At 41.3% G+C, this 12,213-nt stretch overlaps 1 protein-coding gene across 1 annotated transcript in view; it reads right to left on the reverse strand.

Annotated features, from left to right (window-relative positions):
* Positions 1-12,213, reverse strand: part of Lrrc8c (leucine rich repeat containing 8 VRAC subunit C) — a 64,538-nt gene that overhangs the window by 30,162 nt on the left and 22,163 nt on the right. Inside the window, exon 2 of the mRNA XM_090334128.1 lies at positions 11,059-11,132. The gene's annotated coding sequence lies outside the window, so the exon portion shown is untranslated. The remainder of the gene's footprint in view (positions 1-11,058; positions 11,133-12,213) is intronic.

A 12,213-nucleotide genomic window follows, 5' to 3' on the forward strand; every position in this document is an offset into this window, starting at 1 on the left:
GTCAGCCCGGGCACTAAAGTCCCTGAGACTCTTATCTCCAATTAACCACCGGAAAACCGGAAGTGGCCATGTGGCTCAAAGGGTAGGGAGCTAGCCTTGAGCTGAAGAGCTCAGGGACAGCGCCCAGGCCCAGAATTCAAGTCCCAAAACCAAAAAAAAAAGGTGGAAAAAAAAAAAAACAGGTATTTTCACTTTCACAGCACAGCACAGGTTTCAAGTTTAGAAACTGAATAGATGTAGCTTTTTAAATAAATTTTTTTGCCATGCAAAGGCTCACAACTTGCTAGTCAAAAACGTAAGACTCAAATCCATTTGGCTAAGAGGTACTTGAATAACTTTTACATAGCCAACACTCTCTTCCATTATTTGTTAAGCTGGTAAACCCCCACCCCTGTGAGAAAGTTTATAGCTCTTTTCTAATTATCAATGGAATGTATGATTCCCTTGTCCCCAAATACTTAACTACTATCCCCTTACAGTACCAGCTTTGATGATTATACAAAAAAAAAAAAGGAGAAAATATCTGGGTAAAAGTAGCTGTAGGAATTAAACTAGCAAAAAGAAAACCTACAAGAAAATAAATGAGTCAGCATGAGGTATAACGGCCTTAAGGGCATCAACTTCAAAAAGAAAATGAAATTATTTGGGTTGCCCTGGTAACGCTAAAATGTGGAAATGAAAACGCAGGGTTTAACATTTAAAAAAAAAAACAAACTTGTTTCAGCACTAAAGCCTCTCACATCATGGAATGAGCTTTACCATGGCAACATGCAAAAACATGGAAATGAATTAAATACAGAAGACATCCAAAAGGGAAAGCCCAGCACTAAGAACTAAGCAGATTTAATACATTTGCTGCACCTTTCTTGACTCAGAATTCAATGGGGGGATTACAAAGGGCTTACAGGACTCACGTGAGGCTTCCTTTAGGTAGATAAATGATTTTAAAAGTGCAGTTGGCACATGTCTAGAATGCAAGAGACTGAGACCTGAGCATTGCAGTTCAAAGCCAGCCTGGGGCAGAATTATGTGTGAAACTCTTACCTCCAATTAACAAAAAAAAAAAGGCAGAAATGAAACTGTGGCTCAAGTGGTAGAGTATCAGCCTTGAGTGATAAAGCCAGGAGACAGCACCCAGACCCTGAGTTCAAACTGCAGTAATGGCATGTACACCCCCCACACCCCCACATACACAGTTAGAAAAAGATAGTATCTTCCTTCTCAGGGTAATTGGGAAATGTGTACAGGATAATTATGGCAAGCCTAATTACAGAACAAGCACGAAATTGGTGCTCAATCTGTGAAAGTTATTATCAACAGAGATGACAATCAGATTTGGTACTGGAAGTCTACTACTTTAAATGGCTTGTAATGTGGTGGTGGTAAGCGCACTTCAGGTAAGCTCCTATCTGCCTGCCATACAGTTTTGCTGATCCCCAGCAGGTATCTGGGGGTATTTACCTCACTCACCGGCCCTCTCTGCTTGTTGATTAGTAACTCACACTGCCCTCTTTCCTGGCCACTGATAACCACACCACTCCTTGAATCTATGTTTCAAACAAGTCATTTAAATGGACTCAGACAGTAACTGTTCCTTAATGAAATATCCTCAAGGTTCTTCCATGGCATCATATATCAAAAACTTTTCCTCTTATTAAAAGCTAAATAGACCCAGGCACCAGTGGCTCAAGTCTGTAATACTAGAGCACTAGCCTTAAGCAAAAGGAAGCATAATACAGTGTCCAGGCTCTGAGTGCAAGCCTCAGGACCTTTGCATATATGTGTACACACACAGAGACACAAAGACAAATATGATAGATAACTACAATGGAGCATTATTCATATGTGTGCGTATGTATGTGGGGGGGGGTATCTGGGCTTGAGCTCACCTCAAACTTCCACTTGTTTCATTCTGTCACTTGAGCCACACCTCTAGTTTTGTATCACATTTCTTTTTCTTTGCTTTTCCTTTTTTTTTTTTTTTTTTTGCCAGTCATGGGGCTTGAACTCAGGTCTGAGCACTATTCTTGGGCTTTTCTCAAGGCTAGAGCTCTACCACTTGAGCCACAGCACCACATCCAGCTTTTTCTATGCATGTGGTACCAAGGAATCGTACCCAGGTCTTCGTGTATAGTAGGCAAGCATTTTACCACCAGGCCAAACTCCCAGCCATGTATCATATTTTCTAAATGATGTATTTATCTGTTAATAGATGTATTGTTTCCATAACATAGAGAATTTGTTATTGAGAATAAGAATTTCTTGGTGTTTGGAGCCTTTCGTTGAGGTAGCATACTAAAAACAGAAATTCTTAGCTAGATACTGGTGGCTCACAGCTGTAATCCTAGCTACTTAGGAGGCTGGGATCTGAGGATCGTGGTTCAAAGACAGCCTGGGCAGAAAAGTTCATGAGACTCTCCAGCTAATCACAGAAAAAAGCTGAAAGTGGCGCTGTGGCTCAGGTGGTACAATATTGGCCTTGACCAAAATGGAACGCAAGCACAGGGTCCAGGCCCACAGTGCAAGCCCCAGGACCAGCCCAAAAACAAACAGATTCTTCAGAGAAATAGAAAAAGAAACATTGAATCATTTTTCTTAAATGAGAAAATAAATCATATTTAATGTGATTTTTCCCTACTAATTACCAACCATTAAAAACCAGAAATTGCATACATGCATGAAGAAGAAAAACCTGCAGAAAAGTTAAATAATTGCCCTCAAGGTTACAAAACCTGTGAATAAGAGCAAAAATTTCAACCTCATTCCATTGCACAGGAAAATTATTTTCGTTTCTAACAATCGCCTTTCCAAGAAATTTAGGACTGGGGCTGGAGCATAGCCTAATGGTAGATTGCTGCCCTACCATGCACGAAGTCCTGGGTTAACTCCTTGGTACCACAAACACAGAAAAAGCCAGAAGCAGTGCTATAACTCAAGTAGTAGAGTGCTAGCCTTGAGCAAAAAGTGTCCAAGGACAGGGCTCAGAACCTGAGTTCAAGCCCTAGGACTGGCAAAACAAATTTAGGGCTGACATGCATTGGGAAAAGCCCTCTTTGGGAAGGCTGTAACCAGGACAATGATGTGACTTGAACACACTACGCTGAAGTTTGGTGCTTTGAGAGAAAAAAAAATGGTCTTTATTAGAAGATGCAAAAGCACTCTGTTTCTGTCCATGAAGGAGTCATTGGTATAGAACTTACCTTCTACCATAAGCACTAGCAAAACAAGATTTTTTTCTCAGGCCACAAAATCACCCCTATGTTATACTCCTGATTATACTTGTTGTTTGTTGTTAAATCTTTGGGTATCAAATACAGTCCCCAGCACTGCACTAACCCGGTGTCTATGGAGATCTGCCTGCTATTTCTAGGAACTCCATCCACTATGGCAAAACAAGAACTTTCTGTCCTAAGAATTTGAATACTGGGAAACTTAGACCAACCTACTTCCTTTTTATTGTTCTCGTTCAAATTAATGTGTTCCAATACTTAGCTTATTAACCATCTCTTGCCTCTTAAAAAAAATCACTACTATCTTCCCTCCCTGATGTTTTTCTTTACTGCCGATATACTGACATTTATTTTTTGTTCTAGGACCAGGTTAAATGTTCACTGTTCATTTTTTCTAAAATTTGATTGAATGGTATCATGACCACATTCTAGCTTTCCCACGAAGTCCCAACAACGTTTCCAGAAGTGGGGTATAAGAAATATTTTAGATCAACTTTATGCAAAATATGGCCACAGGTACCCCAAGTTTCCTCCTCGTATTGAAGGACTTGGTTGTTCCCTCAATGAACTTGGCCTCTGCTCTCCCAAATAATGAGGCTGGTGCTAAGTAAGACACAGTGAGACATATGCAATGACAACCACTTACTGAAGGTTTGGCTTTCTGAGGGGAGAATGACTTCAATGTGATGTCACAGACAAGTGACTCCCGTACCTTTCATCATCTTTAACCCATCAAAGGCTGCCCTGAAGGCACCTTGGTCCCTACTCTGTCTTTATCTGACCTTTACTTCTTCAGCTCGATAGAGTTTCCTCCTTCTAAAGTGTTTCACAGCATAAATAACTCTCCCTCCAGTGGATGAACTGGATGTGGGGTTTGAGAAGAATGCAGAGAAAATCAAAGAATAGTGCTATCCTTTACCGAAGAGATTAAGAAGCTACAGAAGGCGCAGGTGTGGGGGGCAAGAGGAGGAGTGGCCTTGTTAGAAATTCCAGTAAAGGGGTTCATGAAGAGCCAGACAGATATACTAGACAAGACTCAGGAAAAGTCTCAGCTAGTGAGTTAAACTCAGGAGTTCAATGTGGACGCAGGAGTTAAAGCCCTGAGACGGGATAAAAACACTAGGTGCACAAAATGGTAAAACAAGGAACATTTCACCCCTAAACACGAGCACGAATTTTTTTTTCTGTCATTTCCTTTGAAAGCCATTGCACAAATGTCATTTTCAAGAACCCACTGTCTGGTCACCCTACTGAAAAAATTTATATTATCAGGTGCTGGTGGCTCTCGATTATAATCCTAGCTACTCAGGAGGCAGAGATATAAGGATCATAATTCAAAGCCAATCTGGGCAGGAAAGTCCAGGAGATTCTCATCTCTAATTAGCTACCAAAAAAGCCAAAAGTAGAAGTGTGGCTCAAGTGGTAGACAGAGCATTGGCCTTTCCAAAAGAAACAAACAAAAACAACAACAAAAAACTCAGGGCCTAAGCCCTGAGTTAGGCCCCTGGACTAGCACCGGGAAAAAAAAAATTTTTTGTATTAACTCATGCATAGCAGAGTTGTGTTCCTCATTGCATTCTCTTTCTGTGATGTCTGTTGTTTGTGTTTTGTCTGTCGCCTACATCCTATTTCTCAGTACCTGTAACAGTATCTAGCATTCAATAAATAAATGCTGAATGAATGAATACAAAATGAATCTACACCTATACTGAATGTCTCCTACTTGAGAAAAACGTATCACAGATGAATTTCTAGGATTAGCAGAACTTATCATAAGATGACTTTACTTTCAAGAACTAAGCCAATTTTCCTGCATTTTCTCCTGACACTGCATTGTGTGCAGTGGCCAGGGGGGAGGTGAGAAGCTGTGAGGGAGAGATCCAATTTTTTCAGGGACTTGGGAAAAGGAAGAATGGAGAGGGATAGGATGAGAGGTATGCTTTGCCTGAATTATGTTGTAGCCTGGCTTCCTCTGCATAATTATTAGTGATAGCACATCCCCTCCCAGGGTCAGAGGGAGAAATGTAGGTGTTGATCACACCACACGAGGCAGTAAGATCATTGGCAGCCGATCATAATTTCATAATTCTCCCCAGCAAATGGCCAGCAATGCAGAGCAACATAAGAGCTTGATGGCTGGGTGAAGTCACAAGAGGTCAGAAGTGGAATCCATAAGCAATAATGTTGCTGCTCTTCAAAGGTATAGATATATATATAGATATCTATATATATATCTATATATATATGTAGAGAGAGAGAGAGAGAGATTGATTCTGACTATTTCTTTTTTCTTTCGTTCTGTAGTGCTAGGGATTGAAGATAGAGCCTTTGTATGCAAACAAGCCCTCTAGAACTAGCTACATTTCTAGGCACCAACTATTTCTGACCTTTCTCCTAGCACATCAGGGCAAGCCATACTTGTATCTCAAGCAAATGACAACAGTCTCTAGTCTCTCTGCTTTGGCCATCAATCCCTATACATCCATCTCAACTGAGCAGTCAGAATAACACTTAAAAATGGGTTTCAGCAAGGTACAGTGGCTCGTGCCTATAATCCTAGCTACTCAGGAGGCTGAGATCTGAGGACCATGGTTCATGGTTCCCACCAGCCTGGGCAGAAAAGTCCAGGAGACTCTTATCTCCAATGAACCAGCAAAAAGCCACAAGTGCAGCTGTGGCTCAAGTAGGAAAATACCAGGTTTGAGCGAAAGAGATCAGGGATAATGGATAATGCCAGGCCCCAGTACACCACACACACACACACACACACACACACACACACACACACACACACACACACACACACATAAAATTAAACAAGATCTTAAGCATCTCACTAATGCCCTCCACCAGTCTCAGCCCTCTTCTTCACATTCTCTTGGCTCTTCCCACAGTGGTCCTTCTAGCAGTTACTAGAATATTCCAGATTGACTTGTCTCAGAGCCTTTGCACTTGCAGCACTTTTAACTGTAATCTTCCTTTTCCTATAAGACTTGGCCCTCTTCAGACCTGGCTGAAACTTACCCACATTAAAAGTTTTCCATCTCTGCACCAACACTCTGATCTAAGCCTCCCCCCCCCCCACACACACACACACTCTTGTGTAGACAATCCCAGAAAGCTAATTTAATATCAACCCATAGTCTGCATTCCCCTTCTTCCAAGCATGCCTCCTTTTTCTTCAAAGCACTTAACACCTTTGGCATACAATACATATTTCAGTCACTTATACATTTCCTTTTCTATCTTCTTTACTTGAATGGAAGTTCCACGAAGGTAGGAATTATTACCTGATTTGGAAATTGTTTTGTTCTTAATGTTCGGGACAGGACCCAGCTCATATTCTGTCATTCAGTAGATATTTGTGGAATGAAAGAATAAGGTAGGAGGCCAGGAGTTTGGCCTAGTGGTTAAAGTGCTTGCCTGGCATGCACGAAGACCCTGGTTCGATTCCTTGGTACCACATACATAGAAAAAAGCCAGAAGTGGTGCTGTGGCTAAAGTGGTAGAGCTCTAACCTTGAGAAAATCCAAGGACAGTGCTCAGGCCCTGAGCTCAAGCCCAGGACTGGCAAAAAAAAAAAAAAAAAAAAAGAATAAGGTAGGAGAAACAGAACCTATACAAAAGAATTATGTAAATCAAAAATGAGGCAGAGATGGGCTAAGAGCCTTGAAAGACATGCGTACAGTGAAACACTTCAGCTTGGTGCATTACCACCTCAGTCTCTAATTTACTGCATGAGAGATTCAGGAAGAACCTACTGTTAGAAGATTTGAATAGAAGGTTCTAGAATAAAGCCTGTGGGTTGTTATGAAAAATAGAGGACAGTAAATGAAAAACAGAGGATAATAAACCATGCTTGTATGACACACCCTGCCTCTGGACGCAGGTACTAGCTGAGAAAGGCCTGCATACTAGGGGCCTGGATTCCTGAGAGGCAACATCACTTGAACAAAGACAATGTCCCATGTCTCTGTAGGGAAAGCATGCAGGCTGGTTTTGAATCAGGCATCGTTGACTAGAAAACCTGTTGGGAGCAGGTGGGCTGAGCAAGTCTCCTGGAATTTATTTGAAAATCTCTGGGATGGGGAGGGAGTAAAAACCAGGACAGGTAGAAGAGTGGCTGTCAACCTTGACTTATATTAAAACCACTTGGTATAGGGTGCTAGTAGCTCATATCTATAATCCTAGCTATTCAGGAGGCTGAAATCTGAGCATCAAGGTATCAAGTCAGCCAAGGTAGGAAAGTCTTTGAGACTGCAATTTCCAGTTAACTACCAAAAAGCCAGAAGTGGAGCTGCGGCTCAGTACAATGCAATAGTACTTGTGGTACAGCCTTAAGCAATAAAGCTAAGTGATAGCGCTGAGGTACTAAGTTTGCACCCCAATAAACACACACACACACACACACACACACACACACACGATGAGTATTGTAGAATACTGAATGCAATTAATACAGCCAATGGGCACCAGTGGCTCACGCCTATAATCCTGGCAACCCAAAAGGCTGGGATCTGAGGATCATGGTTCAAAACCAGTCCAGTCAGGAAGGTCCTTGACACTCATCTCCAACGAACGAGAAAAAGGCCAGTAGCAGAGCTACAGCTCAAGTGATAGAACGCGAGCTTTAAGCACAAAAGCTCAGAGACAAGGCCTAGGTCCTGAGTTCAAGCCTTAGGACTAGCACCAAAAAAACAAAACCAGAATCCCTGGGAGTAACCCAGGGATTTTTTAAAAAGACCCTGTGGTTGAGACCTGTCTTCCTAGAAACAGTTGTTTCCTTCTCTTGTGATTAAAAAGTAAAGCTATGGATCATAGCCCTAGAACAGGTAAAATTTTGCTGAGGAGAGATTAAGTTTGCTTTGGGAATGATTTCAGTTCTCTATGAATCTGAATATTTTTGGTGCTGGGGCTTGAACCCAGGGCTGTGTACATTATGAGAAAGCACTCTGTTAGTCAGTTCTCCCTCCAGACTCAATATGTGAATGCCATCCATATAGTTAATAGTCACTGCACACCACTCCTTCCCAGAGCAGGGCACAAGGACTCAGCTGTGTCCCTAGCCACTCTCCCTGGGGAACGGGACACTCCTAGAATATCTGGCGGAGTTTTGGGCTAGAACTGCAGTGTTCTATTTTGAGAGACTGTGGCTCCGTGTTTTCATAGGCAGTCCTAGATCAACACTCCCCTACCTGCCCTGTTCACGCCTTTGCTCCCCTCCCACACTGGAAACCTGAAAACCTCTCGGCCCTGACCCACTTCTCTGGGCATGTACCAGTGTACAGGACCCAGAGCTCTGCACATAGAGATGCTGATGGATGCTGATGAATGCTTGGACTCCAGTAGCTGTAGTTCTGATGGGATCCATATTTAATTGACCAATGACAAATCACACTGAACATTGGCTTGCTTAACAAAGCTGTCTTTGTTTATGAAGGAAAACCCTCTGACAGGAGCTAACAACGACTGTACCTAAAATGTGGCAGTCCGAAAAGGTCCTTAACAGGTACTATATAATTCTTGAGGCATAAGATACTATAAGCCTAGGATTATGGAAGCGATTGAGACGTGAGAAGGTGGATTCTTCTGCCTGAAAACCCAGGTAATGTGTTGAGGTCACTATTCTAAGTCACCAAATCTAATATTCCATAGGCAACATGGCAACAGAATTTAACATTGAACTCAATTCCTTCTGATGCACCTCAGAAGCCAGAAACAAGAACAGGTGCTAAATCAATCTCTCTCTCTCTCTCTCTCTCTCTCTCTCTCTCTCTCTCTCTCTCTCTCTCTCTCTCTCTCTGCCATTTGTTTCTTCAGTCCAATTTTTATTAGCACACATCAATTGTATAAATTAATGATTAATGATACTTATTGTGACATTTTCATATGTGCCTAACATTCTTGAATATATTTCCTGCCTGTCTACACCTCCACTGCCTGTGTTACTTATATACACATCTATCTCACACACTGAGATCTCTGCAAAGGTTGTGACTACACACCTATGACCCTCTCCTACACCCCACCCCAGTGTTGTCTTTTATGGAAAAACTTCTTGAAATAACAGAAATGACCCTACTTAAAAATTCCTATGGCTGGATAACCAATGGTTCACGTCTGTAATCCTAGCTACTCAGGAAGCTGAGATTTGAAGATTGTGGTTCAAGCTAGCCTGAGCAGGAAAGTCCATGAGACTCTTATCTCCAGTTAGCCACAAGAAAAACTGGAAGTAGAGCATAACTCAAAGTGGTAGAGTGTTAGCCTTGATAGCCGTGAGTAAAAAATTCAGGGGACAGTGCCCAGGCCCTGAGTTCAAGCCCCATGACCAACCAAAAAAAAAAAAAAAAAAAAAAGCCAGAAATGGATCTATGGTTTAAGGACAATCCCAGGCCATGGGTTCAAGCCACAGCACTGATTCACTCACACACACACATTCCTATTAACACATTATAATACCAGAGATGCAAATATTTTAATTAATCTTATATTTGGAATATATTGGTTTGCTTTTTACCTCGGCAGTGCTCCTTCTTGGCTTTAAATCTTAGTTTTACAGCCATTTCAGTGCTTTATAGAATTTTAAAATCAGATCCTACTTCATCTAATAGCTAAATGAGAAAACAGATCAGAAGATGGCCTATTTTTAGCATGTTTCACTTGCATACTTTAAAGAAGTGCTTTAGAGTTTATCATTGAATAAGAGAAATAAATGTGACTTATATCAACTGTTTAATTTGGGGAAAGAACGATAAGCAGAATGACTAATGTAATTGCTTAGTGATGTTAAGAAATTTCTCATCTTTTTCAGATTACATTCTGAAATATTTTAAAATAAGCTTCATACCAGGTTTCCAAGCAAACACACCTGAATAGATTAATATATCAGAGCCTACTTGATACTGCTTTTATGTCACATGAATAATTTTGATTCTGAATGTGTCAACTTTTTTTTTTTTTGTAAGTTGTGGGGCTTAAACTCTAGGCCTGGGTGCTGTCCCTGAGCTCTTCAGCTCAAAGCTAGTGCTCTACCACTTGAGCTACAGTGCCACTTCCTATTTTTCTGGTGGTTAATTGGAAATGAGAGTCTCACAGATTTTCCTGCCTGGGCTGGCTTTGAACCTCAATCTTCAGATATTAGCCTCTTGAGTAGCTAGGATTACAGGCATGAGCTACCAGGGCCCGGTAAAACATAGAATTTCTGAGCGAACAAATCCTGAGACCCCGGCCGGCCAGTTCATGACCAGCAATGCTAGTGAAGCCAAACTCTGGCCTGGCCAATGAGCACCAAGGCAGGAGATCTTTGGTTCCTTGCATAAGGGATCTATTCTTCTCTGATTTAGATAGAGCACAAGTGGGCTTAATGAATGAGTGTAAATTTACTGCCAATTAAACACATTCTTGGGATCATGTAGAAATGTAATTGCTGCTCAAAACATACCTTATTTCCTTACATAAAATATTTTTGTTTTGATTTATAATATATTATAATGTAGTTCTTCATTCATGGCCCATGTTTGGAATTAAAGATTTCCCCTTGATATGAAATAGGTCCCCCTAGGTTTTTGCAGAAGCAAATTGCTTATATACTAAGCATCCTCTCATCCATAATGGCCCTGACTGACAGAGCCTACAACTAGAGTTAGGCAGAACCACCATACAGACTCATACATAGAGCAACAACGTCATATAAGTTAGTATATAACTTAGTATAGTAATACGTGCTAACTCTAGTAACTGATCAATTGTTTTGCACATATAGAATATGAAATCCCCAATCAAATCCACATGTCAACTGTAAAGCGAATTTTAAAACTCCTGGTATTACCTTACGTGTATATGTTACTTCACTACACATCTGCATTCCCAGACCTCTATTCAGTCATAAGCAGCCACATTCATCTAAAAAAGAAAAATAAATTAAGTCATTTGAACTCATCAATCTGAATGATATAATACAATGTTAATGACATGCATTCTACATAAGACCTAAATTTGCAATCTGGCTAGTGACTTTTCCGAGCAGGTTTTTAACCTCTTTAAAGTTTTTACCCTCTTAAAAATTACCTGGCAAAGGCCAGGAGGTTGGCCTAGTGGTAGAGTGTTCGTTTAGCATGCATGAAGCTCTGGGTTCGATTCCTCAGTATCACATACACAAAAAAGGCTGAAAGAGATGCTGTGCTCAAGTGGTACAACACTAGCCCTGAGAAAGCCCAAGGACAGTGCCCAGGCCCTGGATTCAAGCCCCAAGACTGGAGAAGGAAGGAAGGAAGGAAGGAAGGAAGGAAGGAAGGAAGGAAGGAAGGAAGGAAGGAAGGAAGGAAGGAAGGAAGGAAGGAAGGAAGGAAAGTTAGTTCTAGGTGTATCCATGTGTCTCAGTCTGAAACAACAGAATATAAACAGAAAAGATGGGTTCAACCCAGAATGGAATGAGAACTTGCTTTTCAAATACTCTTCTCCAGCTTCTTAGATGACATGTAGCTTTAGTATTAACACCTTCCATCACACAAGAAGGATGCCTATTAACACAGCAGAATGTCAACACGTAAGGAAGCAAAGCTTCTCACAATAGTCTCCATACTGTGACCGTTGCAAGAGAGAAATTAATATCCTTTTTTGATTATGTCACAATTCTGAGTGTGTGCACATGTACATGTGTGTACGTGTGAAAGCTAAGGTGCAGTATCCCTTTGGAAGCTTGTGAACTCACACCTAATGCCCCGGTCAAGTGGGCAGGCCTTACACGGGAGCCGCTGATCTGCTCAGTGGCAACAGGAAAGGGAAAGATATGAGATCATATGAGGAGATATGTACATAGGACATATACATATATATATATATATTTTTTTTTTTTTTTGCTCATCATGGGGCTTGAACTCTGAGCCTGGGTGTTGTCCCTGAGCCTCTTTGTACTCAAGGCTACTGCCCTACCCCTTGAACCACAGCCCCACTTCCAGTTTTCTAGTGGTTAATTTGGGATATG

The sequence above is a fragment of the Megascapheus bottae genome, chromosome 6 (genome assembly GCF_031878675.1).
Source record: "Megascapheus bottae isolate mThoBot1 chromosome 6, mThoBot2.hap1, whole genome shotgun sequence".
Taxonomy (NCBI): Eukaryota; Metazoa; Chordata; class Mammalia; order Rodentia; family Geomyidae; genus Megascapheus; species Megascapheus bottae.